This window comes from Gasterosteus aculeatus, chromosome 13 (genome assembly GCF_964276395.1).
Source record: "Gasterosteus aculeatus chromosome 13, fGasAcu3.hap1.1, whole genome shotgun sequence".
Taxonomy (NCBI): Eukaryota; Metazoa; Chordata; class Actinopteri; order Perciformes; family Gasterosteidae; genus Gasterosteus; species Gasterosteus aculeatus.
Window position 1 is genome coordinate 16,730,016 of NC_135701.1, and position 19,653 is coordinate 16,749,668.

The following is a 19,653-nucleotide window of genomic DNA, read 5'->3' on the forward strand; positions in this document are numbered from 1 at the left end:
GATCCTGTTTGAAATCTGCATGAAAGAGTGTTCATGCATTAATATTTACAATATGGTTAATATGCAGAGCATTGGGAGTTTAAGTGTATTGTTCATACATTAGTGATCTCCAAGCTGAGTGTCGCAAGATGAATGTAGTGGGACACAAGGTGATCACTCAGGTAGTAATTCATTCTTAGAAACAAATTGATAAAAACAATACTTTAAGAAAATTATACACAAAACCATCTGTTGGCAGCTGTTTCTGGACCCTTTGGAATATCATTGACGTCAATGGCAGTTAAACTCAACCACGAGGCGGGTCTGTGACACTTCAGACTGAAGACATAATGATGACTGGTTGACAGCTTACACTTCTAAACATGTGTAATCAACTGTGATGTCGTGATTTGTTACGTCCGGTGGGCACTGACAAACACGATATTCGTTCTGCAGAGGTGATGCTGTAAAAGTGTCTCATTTCCATTAAACGTTCTTCTGTCTCAGCCCATGTGACTTCACGGGATGCTTGTATATTTACGGAATATTATCACAAGTTATTGCTACAATTATTTCCACAATATTTCCCCCATTGTTACAATAAACATAAAAGCCGTCATTCAACCGTGGCTGTAAGGAATATTGCAATTACCTGCCTCTTTGGTCGCTATCCATTCATATCAACCAAAGAGTGATGTAAGTCAGATTTGTACGGCAGTGTGGGCACCCAGCAGTTATATCCTCAAATGTAATTGGACGGAGAATTTAGCCTTGTTCCCTACTTTCTAATCAAATGGAAGCTATAAATACTACAGTAAACATGTCAATTATGTGTTAATCGGATTTGTGTGGTTTGTCCCGAAATATATCAACCACCTCCCACGGTCATCACCAGCGGCCAATCAAAGCACAGAAGTCTGCTATTAGGCAACGCCACGTCCTGCGGGGACGCAGGCCTGGAAGTTATCTACAAAGTGTCAAAGTGACAGCAAAAAAATACTTTCTTTAACCCCCGTTTTTTTTATTTTCTGGAGGCAGCTTCCTGTAATTAGGTTCTGTCATACTGCTAGACGGTAAATGCATGCTTTTAAGGTTGCCAGCATCAAAGCAACTGTACATGAGGGATCACGCCCATGTACGCTTCCAAATGATTACAGTAAATCTCCGCCGACTTATGTTTGATTTCTCTGCCGTGTGTGTCGGGTTTTAGCCGGGCGGTGTAGTATCTGAGCGTCGAATGCACGCCTTGTATTTTCACACATGTTCACAACGCAGACTGCCAAGAATCACAGTCCTCCCACATAGCGAGAATGGGATGAGCATGTCCATTGTGTTGCTGTGCTTCTGTGATTCAGATCTCTAGTGTGTGTGTGTGTGTGAGACAGCAGTAGAAAGTCCCCCCATATGTTCTCATAGTGCTGTCTCCATATTCACTCAATATGTTTGTTATATCAAATGAGTTGCACTTAGATTCACCTCGGAGCTTATTGTGCATGAATTAATACCACAAATGTTTGAAGTAACGTTCAAAGTTCTGGTTACTACATGAATTCTGTCCTATTTATTAACTATAAACTTTTGAAGAGGCATTTCTCATGCCCTTAAAAAATATCCGGCATCCAAGAAATGGGAGGCCTCTTGTAAACAACATTTTTCAGACGGACCTTTAATGAGCTCCTGCTAGATTTGACAGAAATCATAACTTTCATTTGATTCAACCGCCTTGCTAAAAACCGCTGAAAACATTCGAATGGTTTGAATGTAAACAGCAAGAATATACAACTACGTCCAATACTATTTAATTACTAGTTTACATAATCCGCATAAATACTAATACCAAACATCTAGCACATTAGGTACTACTTATTTAATCATGAATGTATCGTCTTACAGATATGATCAGCCATTATGTAAGAACGATATGTTAAAAATTCCCCAATTCAAAATAGCATATTTTGATGTTTTCAGGGGCTGGATCGTCATCTTCATATCAAGTAAGCAGAATTTGACCTCTGAGATTGGTGGATTTTCCCTTTCAACGCGTGTGCAGTAAACTCTAGTTTTCTCCATCTGCTTCCCACATTGTCACCGAGGCAGCTCAGCTTCTTGTTACCCGCTCAACTTGTGTGATTGCCTCTTTTCTTTGAGAACAGGGACAAGAAAATAAAAGCTCTGACTAGAAAGAAAACACTATTCGTCATGATTTCCTTCTGTATCTGAAATTGTCAGCTAGACTGCATTCGTCATCATTTTAACATGAAAGCCACTGTGTGTGGAATTCTAATGAGATAATTTGTTTGTTTACTAAATGTTGTCGATTTAATGCTGCAGCAGACTTCACAACCACGGACTGTGGGAACTGTTTACACTTTTATATGCATATGTGCTCACTGCACTTGACGACACCGTATTTAGTTTGCTGTGCTTTGAATAACTAATGTCCTCTTCAGTATGATTTTCACATAATCAGTCTCATACGCGACCTTAACTTCATTTGCGTTATGGTTACTGTGTAGCCAAATATCTTCTAACTTTTAACCTCTCTTTGCTTAATTCCATTCATCCCCATTGTGTAAACCCTTTTAACAAATCTACCAGGACACGCGTTATGTTTCGACGTGGCTCACGTGGTCCAGTGAGGACGGAGAGTGGTTGATCTGTGAGTGTAGACTCGCTGTCTAAGCCGGTTACAGCCGCAGTCACTCTGCACATGGTGGCTGGTCTGTGGGGCCGAGCCGGTGCTGGGAGTTTCTCACCCTGACACCTCGTCCGACCGCTCTCAAAATCGACGACGACGAGGAGGACGAACAAGACAGCCTGAAAGCATTTCTCAACGGTATTTTTTTTTGTATCAAATCTCTGGTGGCCATTAGGATATGAACTCAAAGATATACATTTTCAACTTTCGGTCGTTTTTGTTTCTCCAGATTTCCACCTATATCCTAATAATGAGTACTATTTTGTGTGTCTATACAAGGAAACATTGACTTTTGGTGTGATATGTGACATGTACTAAGTCTCCTGTGTGTTTCGCCCTGCCATCGACCTCAACTTCTTTTCTTTGCAGACTTTCTTTGAGACAAGGAAAATACATACGTTCACAGGCACTGGGATTCGCCCAATCTCCATGCTGTGGTACTAACCAAGACACACTGGCTTTGTGATACTCGTCTAGCGTTTATGACCTTTGTGTGGGAAGCGGTGCCTTACAGAGGCTGAACACAACCCATGCGGCCAAATGACCTTCACGGGACAAGCTTCAAAGGACTGCGTTGGTTACCGCCTCCATCCTGAGAAATCAATGCTCAATGAAACAAGCCGCTGGCTGTCCTGGCTTCTTCCTTTATGCGACATGTCACACAAGTCAGCTGGCTATTTATTGAAAAGCATTGAGGGGCAATCACAGCTGTGAACAGCATCAAAACATAAAAAGCATTACAACCTAAGCTCATTTTTCTCACTCTTTTTGTGTAAAAATACTTAGAATAGAAATGTAGAAGTAACCACACCAGCACGTCATCTACGGAGTAAATCTCACAGACGTACTTTTACTTTATATTGCTGCATTCTATTTACCTCAACAAGAACCTAATACCAATTCAACAGGTTTTTTTTTCTTTAAATCTCCTAAACGCACCAAAAACCAACCAAACACCTCTTGTTAATGAATCCCGTCCGTTGTGGCTGATGACAGTCCATTCATTCAGTGATGTTCCACCTTCTTTCCATCCTTCCGCAAACCAGCTAAGTGTGAGGAGGAATTGTCAACATCCATTACCTGTGATATCATCAGAAGTGAGGGCTACGTGGCGCGGTCAGCGGTTGCCATTCTAAATTTTGTTCAAGGTTATTGGTCGCACTAAGAAGTCAGAAGTCAGCAGTGCATATTTCGCAATCAGGATTCATTTGTGTCAGAGTGGCCTCCATTTGTGACCCTGTCTGCATGCAAGAGGTGCGGGCGGGAGAGCAGATTTAGTACTTTTTCTCTGCTCACAGCTCAGCTTGAATGACTCACCCTCCAAAGGACAACGCGGCGCTGTGTGAATCGCGGAGCTGACTTGTGCGTCGTGCATATGTGGCAGACATGAGGCTCTAAAAACTGCTGATGCGCATGCGTTGTGGGAAAAATTCAATACAGTTACCACAGATACCACTATCCATATTACTCGTATTCATGTCAGACCCATTTGTTCTTCATCTTACAAAACAGATTTTATTATGATGAGAATTAAAAAAAAAAAATTGATTCATACAAATGGATTTTACATGATAGCTTGGAGGTATTTTTAGAGGGACTACTTGCATAGTGTCCCTGTCCTATGAAAAACACCCCTCTTGTCAATCAATATAGAGCACTACACTTAGGAACATACAGGGATTTCTATTTCAGGGCCTGTGAAGAGATGTACATGACCTACGTTAGTGGTGACTTTCTAATTTCTACCTTGCAGACAGCCAACGATTTCTGTTTGCCTCAGTACTCAACGTGTACTGAAACATGCTCAATGCATGACAGGGAGCTGTCAGTTACATCCATTCCTTTATAGAGTCTCATTTGGACATTTGGAAATTGCTTTTTAAAATAAAAAGGCAAGATTAAACGTTAAAAACTACCAGTTTTGGTCCTTCGTTTAATCAGCCAAAGATACAAAACGTGGTGTCTCTCTTCTGTTAATGGACAGCTACAGTAGAGCTTGATTTGATTAAAGTTCCACTTACAGAAAATAGCTATAGAGCAAACATAATAAGACAATCGAGAATTGGGATCCATCCACAGTCACAACCAGACTTTCCTGATTGTCAGCTGCACACCCAGCTGAGTGACATAGCACTACACAACACAGTCACTTAACATTCTGTAGCAAATTTCACATGAAACAAAAGCTAAACAGATAAATAAACTGTAAATAAACTCCAGTTTACATTACCTTTTGTTTCTGCAGCTAACGTACTACTGTATGCTGCAACATTTATTTTACAATTATTTAGCCAATATTTTATGTGTGTAAAGTAGAGTGATAAATAAGAGTCTACAGAGTTCCTGGTAAATTTTGTATTCAGTGAGTCGCTGTTTGTTGTCAGGAACTTGTTTATTGATTGATTGTGAAGAAAGGTCACAGACGGAACTAACAAACAGTTCACATACAGTAGCAAAGTGAGGCGTAAATAATTGCCACTTTTAATCCGAATCCACATTGACCTTTATCTTAAATTTGAAGAGAACATGGAAACTTTTGAAAAAGCCTCTCAGCGTTACTACGCTAGATTAAGATTAATATTTACATTTATTGACAATGGGATCCATTTTTTTGTCTCTCTCGTATGGCAAATATTGCGTCAATATATTTTGTTACACTCCAAGTACACAGTACAGTCTTTAAGTACGTAATCCCCAGATGTAGCAGGAAAAGGATCCAAAGAATATAGCATATGCACCCAAACAATAGTAGTGTGTGCTACCATTGCACTGTTAACAATATCAATCAAATTTGTACAAAGCCAAAATGTGACACTCTCTCTAATCACGGACCTAAATCACAATAATCTGACTCAACATTAGCAACACTGTGAATGTATCAATGAGCATGCATTATTCATAATGTCCATCAGTGCTTTCATGGTATTTGCTTTTCGTTCCCGGAAGAGACACTTGACCACAGGGGCGGCAATAAAACAAGAACAGCAGCTCAAGAGAGACTTGATCTATAAAGAAGCCTTTCATTGCATTGTAATAACAGCAGATATTTCATTGTTACATTTTACGAAGGCTTTAAACTTGAACCATTTTGGGTTGTTGACATTTCTATGCTTACGAGCATGTTAGAAGTGTATTTCACGTTAGTGTACTGGTGCAATTCTGTTGAGTGGCACTAAAAATAAACAACCGACCAGTTGCATTGTACTGTAGTGGCAAAGTAATAATCCCTCACCAGCCTCCAGCACATAAACAGTGCTGTTGCCTCAACTTTGTGATTAGAGGCAAATACGAAATATGTAAAATTTGCTGTTTTACATTGAGTGCCGAGGAGTGATAACCATAACATTTGTTTAAGTTAACTTAACCTCACCATTCATTGATCATAGGTTATTCGCAATATCAACATGTTTTGCCATTGGACTAAATTTAGGAGTATTGCAGAATCGACCAGTCATTGTGTTATGGTTTTGTAGCGACGTTGAGAAAAAGAGATCCCATTGAGCTGTTCAACCTGCACTTAATAAATTGAATTACTACTGAATGAGGATAGTTGGTGAAATCAAGTACTAAAACCAACGTTTAATACTATAAAATGAACCTGCATATTATCACTTTTAAGAAAGGTGCTACAAACCTTGATCTTCCACTACCAACGGATTAATCCCGCTTCCACTTACATGGAGCTTGGTGCTAAAATGCTAAAGGGATGAATCATACAATTGCATGAAAAAAATAACACCTTCCCATTTGACACATTCAGTTTTCTCACTTAGCTGTTGTGAGATTTGAAAGTACCACAAAATCCTCACAGCTTCCTCTCTGGTATGTGCATGAAAATGTTGCTCCCTTTTTGGTCCAACACTTCTGCCCACTGAAAATACACAAAGAACGTCGGCACGGACGAGAACGTCACCAGCAACATTACTTTGCTGTGGACAGTCGCGTCCACCTGCTCCTCCTCTAAACCTTTACCTGTACAAAACAACTCAAGACCATCCTTCAAGTTTGTGATACTGAGACACTTTAACAGAAACTCCTTTGAAAACGGTTATTGGACCATCCTCTTGCACAGTACCGCGGCCTCAAACTTGAACATGCAGATTCCCTTTTTTAAATTACTGTCGCTAACTGGCAGCTTTTGCTGAAGATCCTAATGTGAAAGGGTAAACACTAGCATCCCGAGCCTCAGGCTACATGCTGCAGGGTGGTACGCTCAGCAAGATGACAAGTGTTGAAGCATTGGGGCATTCATAATGGAAAGAAATATTCCTCTGGGCTGTAAAGAAAGCAGAGCCCCGCAGGTCATATGATCCACTGCAACCTTTTCAGGATTTGTGCAGAATGACAGTGAGTGTTTACAATGAAGACCTTAACTGTCAACGATCAGCAGACAGAATTTCAAATGAACAAATAATAAATATGTATTTTCTGATTCATGTGCCTTGTTGCATTTTACGTTTTATGTCTTTTATAAACTTTTGTTTTTTGGTGGCAAATGAGTTTTGCACCGGGGATCAATAAAGCTTAGTTCTAATAATTCAAACCAAATGTAAAAACAACCAATTGGACCAAAAAAAAAAACAATTAATAAAATTTAAAAAGAGCGAGCTGATTTTATTCAACTCTCCACGGACCTCAACTATAAATGACATACAATTACCATCTGGTTATTTCCCAAAGGAGAAGCTCAAACACTGAAAGTGCCCAGCTGACATTGCACATAAATGATCAAATGTGCATGTATAATCACGTCTAGCTGTAAATAAAGTACTAAGGAGAGCTGAAAAGATTACGAACCCTCCTTGTCGAAGTGTATTCCCACTCTGAAGCCCCCTAAATATCTTGAAGGCATGTGAGTGTTTTATTTGCATATTGCTTGCTCCCCCTCCGCAACCTCCTTGCCATCATCAAGGAGAATGGAGTAAAGGAGTGTTGCAGGAGAGTGAAGGGAGTCGGGGGGGGGGGGGGGGGGGGGGGGGGGGGGATTTATAGCTGCGTGCAGTTCACTTGCTCTATCTGACAACGATGAACGAAAATAAATCACATGAAGAAAGAGTGCGAGCAGTGAGAATAGAGTTCGACGTGACGACGATTCTATCGGCTTTTTGCAAAAATAATAATGGGAGAAAATCAAAGTTAAGGTGTCAGGATTGACATTACTACTAGTCAAGCAATAGTCTATCCCTGAAATACCTGCTATTCTTCTTCTTGCCAAGATGTGGATGAGAGGATCAATACCAACCTCATATCTGTCTGTAAGACATGAAGCTACAGGCAGGAGATGGTTTTCTTAAAGAGGTGGCTGGCTCTGTCCAAAGCAAAATAAAAAGCACCTTGATGACTCACAAATGAGCACAGACTCATTTGGTTGATCAGTATAAAAACTGGGGTGCGCCAGCGACCCGGTAGAAGGTGCGCCCCATGCAGGCTGCGTCCTTGGCAGCGGCGTCGTTTTGACCCGTGGCATTTTGCTGTGTGTCGCCCCCCCCTCTCCCCGATCACCTGTCATCCTCCAGCTGCTCAAAAACATCAAAAATCCTTAAAAACATGGGTGTTCTTGTGGAGCCAGGTTAGCTGATTCACTTACTGCTAAAAAGGTGTGTAGGTGTAGAACTAAAAACATGTTACAAAGGGTCAAAATTCAAAAACTTTGAAATGTGCTGCGTCTTATGATGGTTTCCAGCCAGCAGCCGCAAACAAAGCGTAGTAGTCTGAGTGAGGAGAGTGCCGTTCAACACAGACACAAGAGTCTAATATCCAGCCCCATGATGCATCTTTGGTTGAACTCACACATGAAGGTGTGCTCAGTCTCTGCTGTCACGGCTCTCTGTGTTCCCAGACAATCACAGCTGAACCAAGAGGTTGGCTGAACTTCAGTTGAACTTGTTTTGCATAAATTCAGACAATTAGAACAGGCGGTGGCATCACTGAGACAAGCAATTGGATAAGCACTTATCAGAGTTTGCATACAAGCGCAGGACTGGACAAGCGTTAACGGTCCAAGTATTGGCTGTGAGTTAGCGGGAGATGGTAATTTACAACTGAAAGCCCAGCAGAACCGTGGGAAAATTGGTTATATTTCAGGATTTGAACTCTCTGGTACATAATTGAGGCAGGCAAGCGGAACCGGACGATAAAGATAACTCTTTGTTGCCACAGGGTTCATCGAGGGCAACACAATATGCTGCTGTTGTTTGGCCACAAACGCGCATACATAGATCTCCTGCCCCGTTTGCCTTTTCCTGCATATTTGCTGTGATGAATCATTGAAAACGGGTATGTCGATGTTAGGGAAAATACTAAAAAAATGCACACATTTATGACCACATTAAATTAGGAAAGAAAAACACATAGCTGGAGTGTGAGGAATGAGTTTGCATTCCGGTCTATTTTATGAAAATGTAGTTACGTCGTCACCCGGACTCCTCACAGGGAAGTGGCTTTTATTGGAAAGGTTGTCACTCCGCTGGCACGGACCCTCCACCCACATACATCACTGAGGGGCCTCGCCCCAGGCTTCATCTGAGCTGCCAGCCCAACTCTCCACCGACCTACTGTACAAACAAGCAGGAGCACGTACGCGCTCACACACTCACTGCGACGACTGCCAAAGCTGGCTGTGCAGAGGAAAACAGGCTGCAGCCAAGTTGACCTACAATGCTTCCAGCTGGCCCAGTGTCAGTGAGTTTCAGCGTCTGGATGGTCATTGCCCCCATTTATTCATGCTATTTGTAATCCTATTAATAGATGGTGGCGCTAACAGCTGCTAGATGGGGTCTAGAAAAAGTCCCATAACTCACTTGTTTCCATTTTCAGGTCAAAGCAGTCAGTCAATGGCAGCAACGTCAAAGGATTTCAACCAAAAACCCATTGTGTTTGTGTGCGGGTCAATTACGTGTGCGTGTCAATGGCGGGATGATCATTTATCACATGAGGGCCAATTGATACACACTGTATGATAGATGCTGTGTCCTTCACTCAAAGCCATTCGTGGTTTTAATTTGTCACCCAGCTCTTTTCATAATTAGAGAGCTGAATGTGGGTGATTTCCAATCTCACCTGCAACAGACTGACGGTGTGTTCCACTTCCTAATGACGGCCACAACTTACCTTTATCTTCACATTTCAGGAGGTTGTCACGAAGACTCTACTGGGCGCAGAAACTCTCATCTGCCAGTCTGTTGTTTTCTGTGAGTGATTATTTTATTAAGTATGCAACTTAATTCATTATTTGGGAGAGATCTATTCATTGGAGGTTGACCCCGCAAATGAATGGGAAAAACAGGTATGTCTACTGCTAGACAGGCTTGTAATCTGCTTATATATGAATATATAAATATAAAAGTTCTGTCCAAACTTTTGAGAATTGTATGCTGTACTGCTGTAAACTGTAACAGTTTTTTTAGGACATTTTTCATGCACAAAAGAACAAGGTGTTTTCTACTTCTATGTATCTAACAGTACACGTACTGGGCACTCTGTACAATAAGATTTATCTACACTAAGCTAAACAACCTTCAATTGACAGCTATGCAGAGCCTCAAGGTATCCGACCAAACCAATCAAAGTAACAACAAGAAAGAAAGAGGGCAGATGCAAGAGGAAGGGAGGATACAAGATGAATAAAAACAGCTTTTCATGATGAGAGTGAGCCGGTGGGCTGCTGGCGGTTTGTTCAGCACCAGAATGTCAAGCCTGCGAACAGTAACAGAGGTGAAAACCACGTCAGAAGAGGACAAGAGGTGTCACATGACTCCCAAGAAGCCAAAAGTCCCCCAAGAATCAAAAGCAGTGTAACCGTTAGACACCACTTTGTTTTAATTATACAGTAATTTTTAGAGTTAAGCATCTGCATGCGTTTGCTTTTTATTATTCATTTTTATTGTTTGCATGTTTTGAATCTGTGTGTGTTGGTTAATGTATTATTGCAGATGCTGTTCTATTTGTTTTATCAAGTGAGTGTCTAACAGCGCGTCTCATTAGGGTCAACAGGTGCGCCACTCTGCACCTTTTAAAGAGCCCGGTGCGATTCGGGGGAGGCGGCAGATGGAGCAGCACGGAGGAGAGGGAGACAGGAGGACCTTGACAGAAAGAATTGTGACCAGGTGGTTTTTAAAAGAGCTTTTAGAAATCTGTCTGCCATTTGGCTATTAAAACACTGGTAAGCAAATTACCTTGTGGCGTAATTACCCACGTGAGCTTCGTCCGTGTAGGCCCAATCTGATGTCCCTTTTTAAAAAAAAAGTGTCTTTTTAAATAGAAATGCATCTCTTTTACGGTGCTGCAAAATCTCTGAGACTACTTTTAGATGTTTCTATATTGAGTTTGACATTTTAATTGTAGTTTGTGATTGTGAGTTTGTGCAATAAATGTTTTTTTTTTAATTAAAAAGTTTTTGAGTTGTTTACTACTGTGGCGCATACACACCACCTCACTGAGGACGCACCCTTGGGTTACAGCTGCACAGAGAGAATCCTCCCCACGCTGCACAGTCCCATGTTTGTTTCCTCCTCTGGGAAATGTGCGTGTGCTTAGCGGAAGTGACCTATTTTTGACCTATTTTTCCTCGGCCGTGGCAATTTCTGTAAATTAGGCTGCAATGGGACCATAATGTCCCCAAACCACAGGAAGAACTGCCTTCCAAATGTCATTTTGACAGGCATATGCATCTAGTGGTGTGGCCTGCTCACCTTCTTCTACTCCAGTCAGCAGCAGGGGGAAGTCACCAAAGTGAGCTTTTAGCAGAGCAGCCAGCAGCAGTAAATCATCCTGTGTCTGTTTACTGCGTTTAAACAAAGGTAAAATAATAATAAAGTCAGAAAGGATTCAGATAATGGGATTAGTAATATATCATTTCGTCCAGATCTAGGCAGTAAGTTGACCCTCAAAGTGTATTACTGCTTTGCTTCCTTAATCCTCAAACGGGGGTTTAAAGGGATGCATGTGGTAATTTCATAGGACATTCATGTTGAGGCTCTAATGCCGTCTGCTCGTCGCATACATCGGCCCAAATGTTGTGGAGGAAAGCTTTTCATTTGCTTTCCAGCCTAGAGCTTAACATTTGGCAAAGTGCTACATCAGCAAAGGGCATGATTAATTCAATTCCATTAAGACTGCAATGTGATTAAAGTTACTTCAAAGGACAGGTTTTCATTAAAACGATGCAGTGGACCTTTTCAGTGCAAAATTTAAAGAATCATGCAACTCTGCATGCATCTTTGTTACTTCCACTATGTGCCTACGCCACCTAAATAAATCCAAAATAACTGCAAGCACACTCAGCTTTTGAAAGCAAACATCTGCTATATATTTTGGTGCAGGTAAAAGAAGTGCAGGGTCACATTCTGATTATTTAAGTATTGTGTGTGACTTTGTCAGCAGAACTGACTGGGGAGCATGTGCCAAAGCCAAACCCTCACTGAATTAAATTTGATTTAGAATGAACTTTTGCACTTTTGTCTTTGACCTAAACTGTTAAACTTAAAGCTGTAAAATCAAAAGGTGATGCAGGGTGAATATAGGAAAGGAGAGACCGAATGAACCAGAGGGCCCAGGTGCTTTGTCCTGGTCAGTTAATTGAAAACTGAAGCAGGACAGGAGAAGCATCATAATTATTATTAAAATATAAGTACATTTTATTTATGGTTAAAAATACTAAAAAATACTAAAAAATAAAATACTAAATTACACTAAAGTGTGTAGGCGTGTGAGGATACTTGAAATACCTTTCAAATTAATATCAATACACATTGTATAAAGATTCAATCCGATGCAGTTCATGAAAGCTTTCTCTTTTACAGTTCGAATCTTTAGATATGTATATATCTAGATATCCCATTGCTTTCTAGAGCAAAGCTTTGCTGAAAAGAGCATGTGCAGTTGTAGATAGCCGCAATGTTCAGTGAAACATGAACCGGTATCTTCGGGAGGTTATTGTGTGAATGTTGGAGAAGAGAGTAAACCAGATGAACACGAGATCCAGAATGAAGATACAATTCTCCCGCTGACAGAAAACATGGCAACAAAAGAAAAAAAAAAACTTCTGTTTAGAATACACAAGCAATTTGGACATGCCTCGGTTGACAAACTAAAAAAAAAACTGCTGGCCTGCTCAGGTAACGATAATAGTGAAAATACTGGAATTCTTAAGGGCATTGTAAAAGACAATCAGACATAGCAGCCAATGCCAGCGGTGGGATGGCTCATGGCCTCAAAACACAATTTACTGTTGCCATGGATATGAATGAGCTGGAGCCGCATGCACTACTTGCTTCAATCATTTCAGTCCAGGGAGCCTTGAAACCTGGGGAAATAGTGAAGGACCTTATACATTGCTGGATAAGTGCTGATAATGGGGTTGAATACTCAGACTCTACGCACAATGTTTACGGCTACGGCCCCTATCAGATATCAGCGGACCTGCACGGCTTTAATCAAACTAGCTGTGACACGAAAAAACCCCAAAAGTGAGCAAGAGACGCTGACAAACGGTGAAGAGTACAGAACCCTCTTATGCCCCAATACAGCCTGACGGCTGACGCAGCATAGCACAGTTTGACAGGAAAGGCCACCGGATCTTACAAATACTTGTACAATTTGAAGTACACTTAGCCTGAGTAAAGGTCTGGGACTACATGTTCGACAGGGACAGTAAACAAGTTTCCACCTGAGTATTTCCAGTTATACACTTGTGAAGAAGACATACTTATTGTGAATGATGATGTATTCATGCCCGTCAGACAGCCAGGACTCTTGAAACTGGAAAAAGAATGATGGCAGATGAAGGCCAGAAATTTCCACACACTCAAGGACACCCGTGATGGTGCTGTAACAACACTGGTGCAAGAGGCTTTGAAAACACCCAGGAGCTCACCTACCTGTAGGTCCCAGAGTCTCTAAATGATATTCTATTAGCGTTAGTACAACAATGTATAAATACATTATGTAGCAGTCTGATACTGGGTATCGAGTTGATCCAGCAGCGTCCTTCTTGCGGCAATGGGACGGGAGTTCTTGCTCGTCACGTAGACAAATCCTCCACATCGGTCGTCCCTCACTTGACGTGAAGAGCACAGCATCTTCAGCTATTTGGGAAAGGAGGATCACTATTTGGAGGATGAGATACAAGTGCAACAAAATATTTACTTAAGAACCTGCAAACGATTTCTGTTGACTCCGCTAGAGCCGAGCGGCGAGTGGCTCCTCCCCCAGGCACTCCGACTGACATGTGGAAGTCAAAGATTGGCCAAATATTGCGATGTAGCAAGGCGGAGTAGACATGACATGATGTGTTGAATATCCATCGTATCATCGGCTGCAGAGCATGCTACTGTTCAGACTCTACACTAAGTAATAGACAAATATTTTTGGTCGAACCCCTAATCCACACATCACATACTTCAGTACATGTCTATTATATCATGCAAAAACTACACTCTACAATCACATATTCAGCATCACATTACATCGACAACTGGAGACCCTTCCTCTAAAATCACTATTTTGCCTATAGTATTTGAATAAGTGCCTATAGAATTTGAATATTCATTAGGGAACCTTGAAGTTGTTAGAAATTCCGTCCTTATTGAGCACAGTTGTAGTCGTGCACTTTAAATATCTGCATAAAAGTGTTCTCCACCTCACCTTTGAATGTTAACGCTAAAGACGCTGCGAAACAGCTTTAATACGCCTGATGTGATTTAGTGCCTCTGCCGACGGCTCATTGTTATTCTCTGGATACACGGCCTTGTTTGTTAAAAGCCGCCGTGGATCCACACTTTGCTTGTTCTTATTACATAAAGCTTTTGCTTTAATATATCCTTCAGTACAGCACCCAAAAGTCAAAACGTTGTTATATGCATGACAAGTCTCTTTCTTTTCTTCTTTTGTAGATTTCATTCTTTCTATTTTACTGTTGAAGGTATAGACCAGTGAGCCTGTCAAACTGTCAGTAGTTATAAAAGCACTTCACAGCAATCAAATGTTAAACTAAGAGTAAGGTTAAAAAAGAAAAGGCAATTATAGGGCTGAGCAATACAATATAAAAGATTTTTATTTATTACGTCAAGAGCAAAACTTATTTAGCTTTGTTGGTATTTGTATAACATAAGTTTTAAATGATTATTATTATTATAAGTTATTTAGCTTCGCATAGATGTTTGCGCCCAGATTTCTTGTATGAATAACATTCCTACTACACTTATAAAAATCAAACGCATACACATTATATTCTAAGAATTAAAAAAAACTACTTTAAACTTTTTGGGGGGATTTTTTTTTTTTTTTACAATTTTACATTTAGCTTAAAAAACATAAAAGCTGCACAAGCCTGCGGGGCAGAATTCTGAATGAGTTCAGCCCACGGAGCGCTTTCATCCTGCTGCGGCCTGTCTGCTGGCTGTGTGTGTGTCTGTGGCGTTGCAGCACAAAGCAGAGAAGTGACACAATGACATTGCAAACACATATCCAAAGAATCAGATAAAGACATACAACGATGGAACGACCTGCACTCTGTACCTGCTGCTTTTTATGATACAGACGCTACAGCGTTCCACAGCTTGAGCCTCGGCAGGTTAAAGGGCGTGAAAAAGTCATGTTGTTTGACCTGGAAATTAGAACTCGCTGCACAGCCTTCTTATTGGCTGTGGGTTACAGACACACATGGGGACCACATGCTCTTTGCTGAAAAGTCCAGTACGAGGCAAAGGTTTAGGATGAAAAGATAAAGGCTAATGGTTATACTTTTCAGTGAGATGAAAGCAAATTTTGAAATTTGTGGGAATGTTTGTTTTAGGCGAATACACTATTTGGGTTACCTTGCACTGCATCTGGATTCAACATCAAATTGGGGATCACATATTACAAGGAAATCCTTCTCAGGCTTCAAATAATGGGTTTGCGTTGGGCTCGCTAGCGCACAGAACCAATGAGCGTCCTGTGAGGGGCTACATGTAGCCATCTCTGTGTGGGCTAAACGACAATAGCGGCTCCTGAAGAGGTTACTGTAGGCGCCACAATAAAGGATCGGTTGTATCAGAACCGGAGCGTGTGTATTAATTGAAAGAAGAACAAAGATGGATACTGAGGGCTTTTGTAGATGAAAATGTTAATGTTGCCCTTCTTGCAAGTGCAAAATGATTTATCCAATCATCCGCTAAGTGTTTTTGAAAGTGCTTTCCCTTTTCCAAACACCTTTCAATGAAAGCTTTAGTATTGCTATTTGAGAATTGTACATATATTCAAAAGCATGAAAGCGCAAGCAATAATTGATTTTCTTCCAGCCCGTAGAGGTCGTATTCAGCGGAGTTATGCTCAATGTGTTTCAATGCTATGCTACAGTACGTGTGTACCCATGAGACTAACACCTAATTCAAGAGTAAGCATTCTGTCAAATGTGTGTGTTAACAATAAACAGTTAGACGTGCAATGACAGCCCCCTTTTCCCAGAGCAGTTCACACATTTCCACCGGCGGCTGGGACTAATAAAAGGCGCCTTACTGAGATGCCCACGTCTCGCTTCATTCAGCTGCCTCCTTCAGCGGGAAGTGAGTCATTCCCTCCTGCCCCTGAGTCGGTTGTGGAGAGATGAGCTGCATGACCCAAGCGCATGATTAATTAGCCATCATTATCCCATCTCCGCTCTCCTCAGTGGGTGTTGTGCTTTTGTCCTCGCCAACCATTTGCATAGCTGGCTGCACCACCACAACGCCTTCTGATGTGACTCTGGAATATGGGAATATACAGTATGTGCAGCGGAGGTCTGGCAGCGGACGTCCGCAATTCGGATCGGTCGCTTGGCGTCTTCACCGTGAGAGGAGGAGAAGAAAAGCAGTAGGAAACGCTGCGGGTGTCATTAGACAGCTTTCAGTGTGCTGTGAGCATCTGCATCATTGTGCTCCATTTACAAAGGAGCGTATTTGTGAAAAACGACACGGCTAATTCAAGTTTTAAATTACGTATTCATCAGAAATCGTACAATGGGGCAGATTTGATAGGGGAGAGATATTTCTGTCTTCTTAAAATGTGTTTTGAAGATAAGCTAGAGCCTATTCTTTGTTAGCTGATTATAACTATAATCCTGGTTTACTAAAACAAATATTAGATTACATTTCCAGACAATGGCATTTATATTTCAAAACTTGGGGAATGCAGATGAAAAAATGAAATTACTGTCAGCCTAAATGATTGTATAGCTTTACACCGTGATTTAAAATAACAGCACTTTGCTGTTAGTGGAGCGGGAGTCAATTTAAATTCTATAAAGAGCATAATGGGAAAACACATTTAAAAAATGGGACCTTGAGAAGTTTGAAAGATTGCTTGTGTTTTCTAGCCAGATCTAGAACAATGGTCAATAATAGAAGCGTTGGCAGGAGCGGTTTTTACTTAGAATGATGGAGTGATAAAATTTAAGTGGATTAAGAACTAATGGCAGTGAAATAACCAATTCACGAACCGTTAACCCAATGTTCTTCACAACTATAGAAATAAATATTATTTTATGATATGAATGAATTTGTGCAATACACGAGAGGCCGTATTTGCAGTGAAACAAAACACAAACTACTAGAAAAGATGAGCTGAGCTGCTGATCTTGGAGTGCTCTCTGTCCAAAGAGAGATATTCGACAACTTGAATAAGTCAAAAGAGCTGTACCTTCTCCCAACACCTGCTCTGACAGCCCCACACCAGATGATTACTTTCCCTGTGGCGTGCTGCAGCCATCACACACTCCAATTACATCTGCTAATGGAGCAGCCTCCTCTCAAACCTGGCCCTCCAGCACACTGTCAGCTGTGAAGCAGCAGAGGCGAGAGAAAAGAAGCAGACAAAAAAAAAAGCTGAGGTCAGGAGAGTGGTCCTTGTTGCTCTTGCTTTCAAAAAAAAGAAAATTATATTAATTATAAAATGAACCCTGTGACATAAGTGACTTTAGTCATGCACAATCACTTCCTGGAATCCAACCGCTCCGTTAATGGTGAAATCATCACTAAAATCACACATGGCAGAAATCTGTCGCTGCACTGGCTTGAAACTAATAACTGTGTGTTATTTGTGGACACAAACCAATCAGTGACGTGTTTTATCAATTTCCTAAAGTTCGCTATTATCGCCAACAAAGATGCGGCTAGAAGCAACAGCACAAAGCAATACACATATTTCTGACTTAATTTAACATACAGACCTAAATGAGGGAACCGACTCATTTCTTTTGTTCAAATTCAAAGTCATCAAATTGTGGATAGAAATGATTCATAAATCCATGCTGCAAAAAAGTGTGAACAGCACAAATTACCATTAGTTTCATTTAACGTCATTTGGGCCATTTTCATACATGGCACTAAATCAAATAGATTTGTGGATCTCAAACTTTTTTTATTCATTTAAAAGTAGGCGTAGAGAAAGGTCTTTCCAGGACACTCTGCATTCTTAGTGCAACATGTACGCTATGTTTGTGCAGCATTTCGAGAATATAGCATCTGAATGATTGATAGGGAAGATGCACGGCGGACCTTCCTTTAAGAGTTAAGTGTAGAGCTGCTCGGCCCGTCGTGTATGAATGCAATACGGCTTTGTGAGTTACTCCAGCTATACAACGTTGATCATCGGTAGGCTGCAAGAGATCCTGTTGAGACACGCGACAGCGTTAACAGCTGCCGCAGATGATGTCCGATGGCAGTGATGCTTTCAGAGAACTGTCACGTGGAGAGTGGAGCCATTATACACCCTCTCCATCGCTCTTCTCTGATGGGGGAAAAAAAAGGTTAAAAACATCAGGCCGACACTGAGAGCTGCTGTACTGACAGACAAAAGTGAATCTATCTGCGTCCGACTCGATGGGGAGTCTTCAACAACAGCAGCCCGCTGAGCTGCATGTGAGAGCAGCTTCAATCATGTTTATTGACTAGGAGCTGTCCTCTTATTGTAAAGAGCTAGAATGGAGACTTTTGCTTTCAGTCCCTCTTCATGAATAACTTATCAATAGCTTCATGAATAACTAATCAATGAGTCTCAGTCAAAGATCAGCCAGGCATCCTGACAGAACTTAATTGGAGGAAAACCCTCCGGTCTTTACCTGATTAAAGGCAGAACTGTAAACATCACCGTACCGTCGCACCTGACTCCAGGCAGCGACAAGCAACACTTATCGACACCAAGTAAATCTTTCTCAACAATACAGCAGATCATCTGCCTGGAGAGACTTGGTGCTAAATACTACTCAGTCATTATTACTCGCTGTTGAGTGAGCTCAACGTTTCAATGTGCAAAGAGTGCAATGATGCATCATGTTTAGAAATGAGAATGTTTCTTACTTCACCCACCACTAGACCTTCAAAACGCACTGCATGCACGCCCACCGAGGTGCATTAGATTAGATTTGCAATCATACAGATGATTTCTTTGGTGTGAATGCAGAAGCATTGTGACGAAAACCGGACTACCATAATAAATCCCTTCAAACCCTTCCTGAATATATAAAATACAGCAATGGTTTCACTCTTTAATAAGTTATAATTTGCACATGAATTAAAGTTGTATGGATAACCAATAAGCCATTATTCAAGTTTGGTTAAAATATTTGAAAAAACATTTTTAAATTTGCCTGCATGAAATCAAAAACAAATTATTAAAACCTTTTAGTAACAAAGTTGTTCAAAAATGATATCAACATGAATATGAACAGCTCATCTACTAGATATTATGAAATAGCTGTGGTCATAGAAAAACCTAAAAAATATATGTAAAAATGAAAAATCTTTATAATGATTTTGTGTATCCCGTATAAGTGGGTAATTCAGATGTCATGACCGTAGTGCAATTTTCCAGACATCCATTAAAAACCATAATTGTAAGCCGTTTGGCTGTCAGCAAGTTCTGAAAAGTGGACTTTTAGAGCTGCGGGGCTTTTGTTAGGTACCAGCAACAGCGTGGGAAGCATAAGTGCTTGGTTATGGCCAACAATGACTTATGAATGC

General features: G+C 40.9%; 1 protein-coding gene across 1 annotated transcript in view; it reads left to right on the forward strand.

Moving 5' to 3' along the window:
* LOC120830835 (uncharacterized) overlaps nucleotides 1-19,653 on the forward strand; it is a 192,074-nt gene that overhangs the window by 129,795 nt on the left and 42,626 nt on the right. The gene's annotated exons all lie outside the window — the stretch shown is intronic.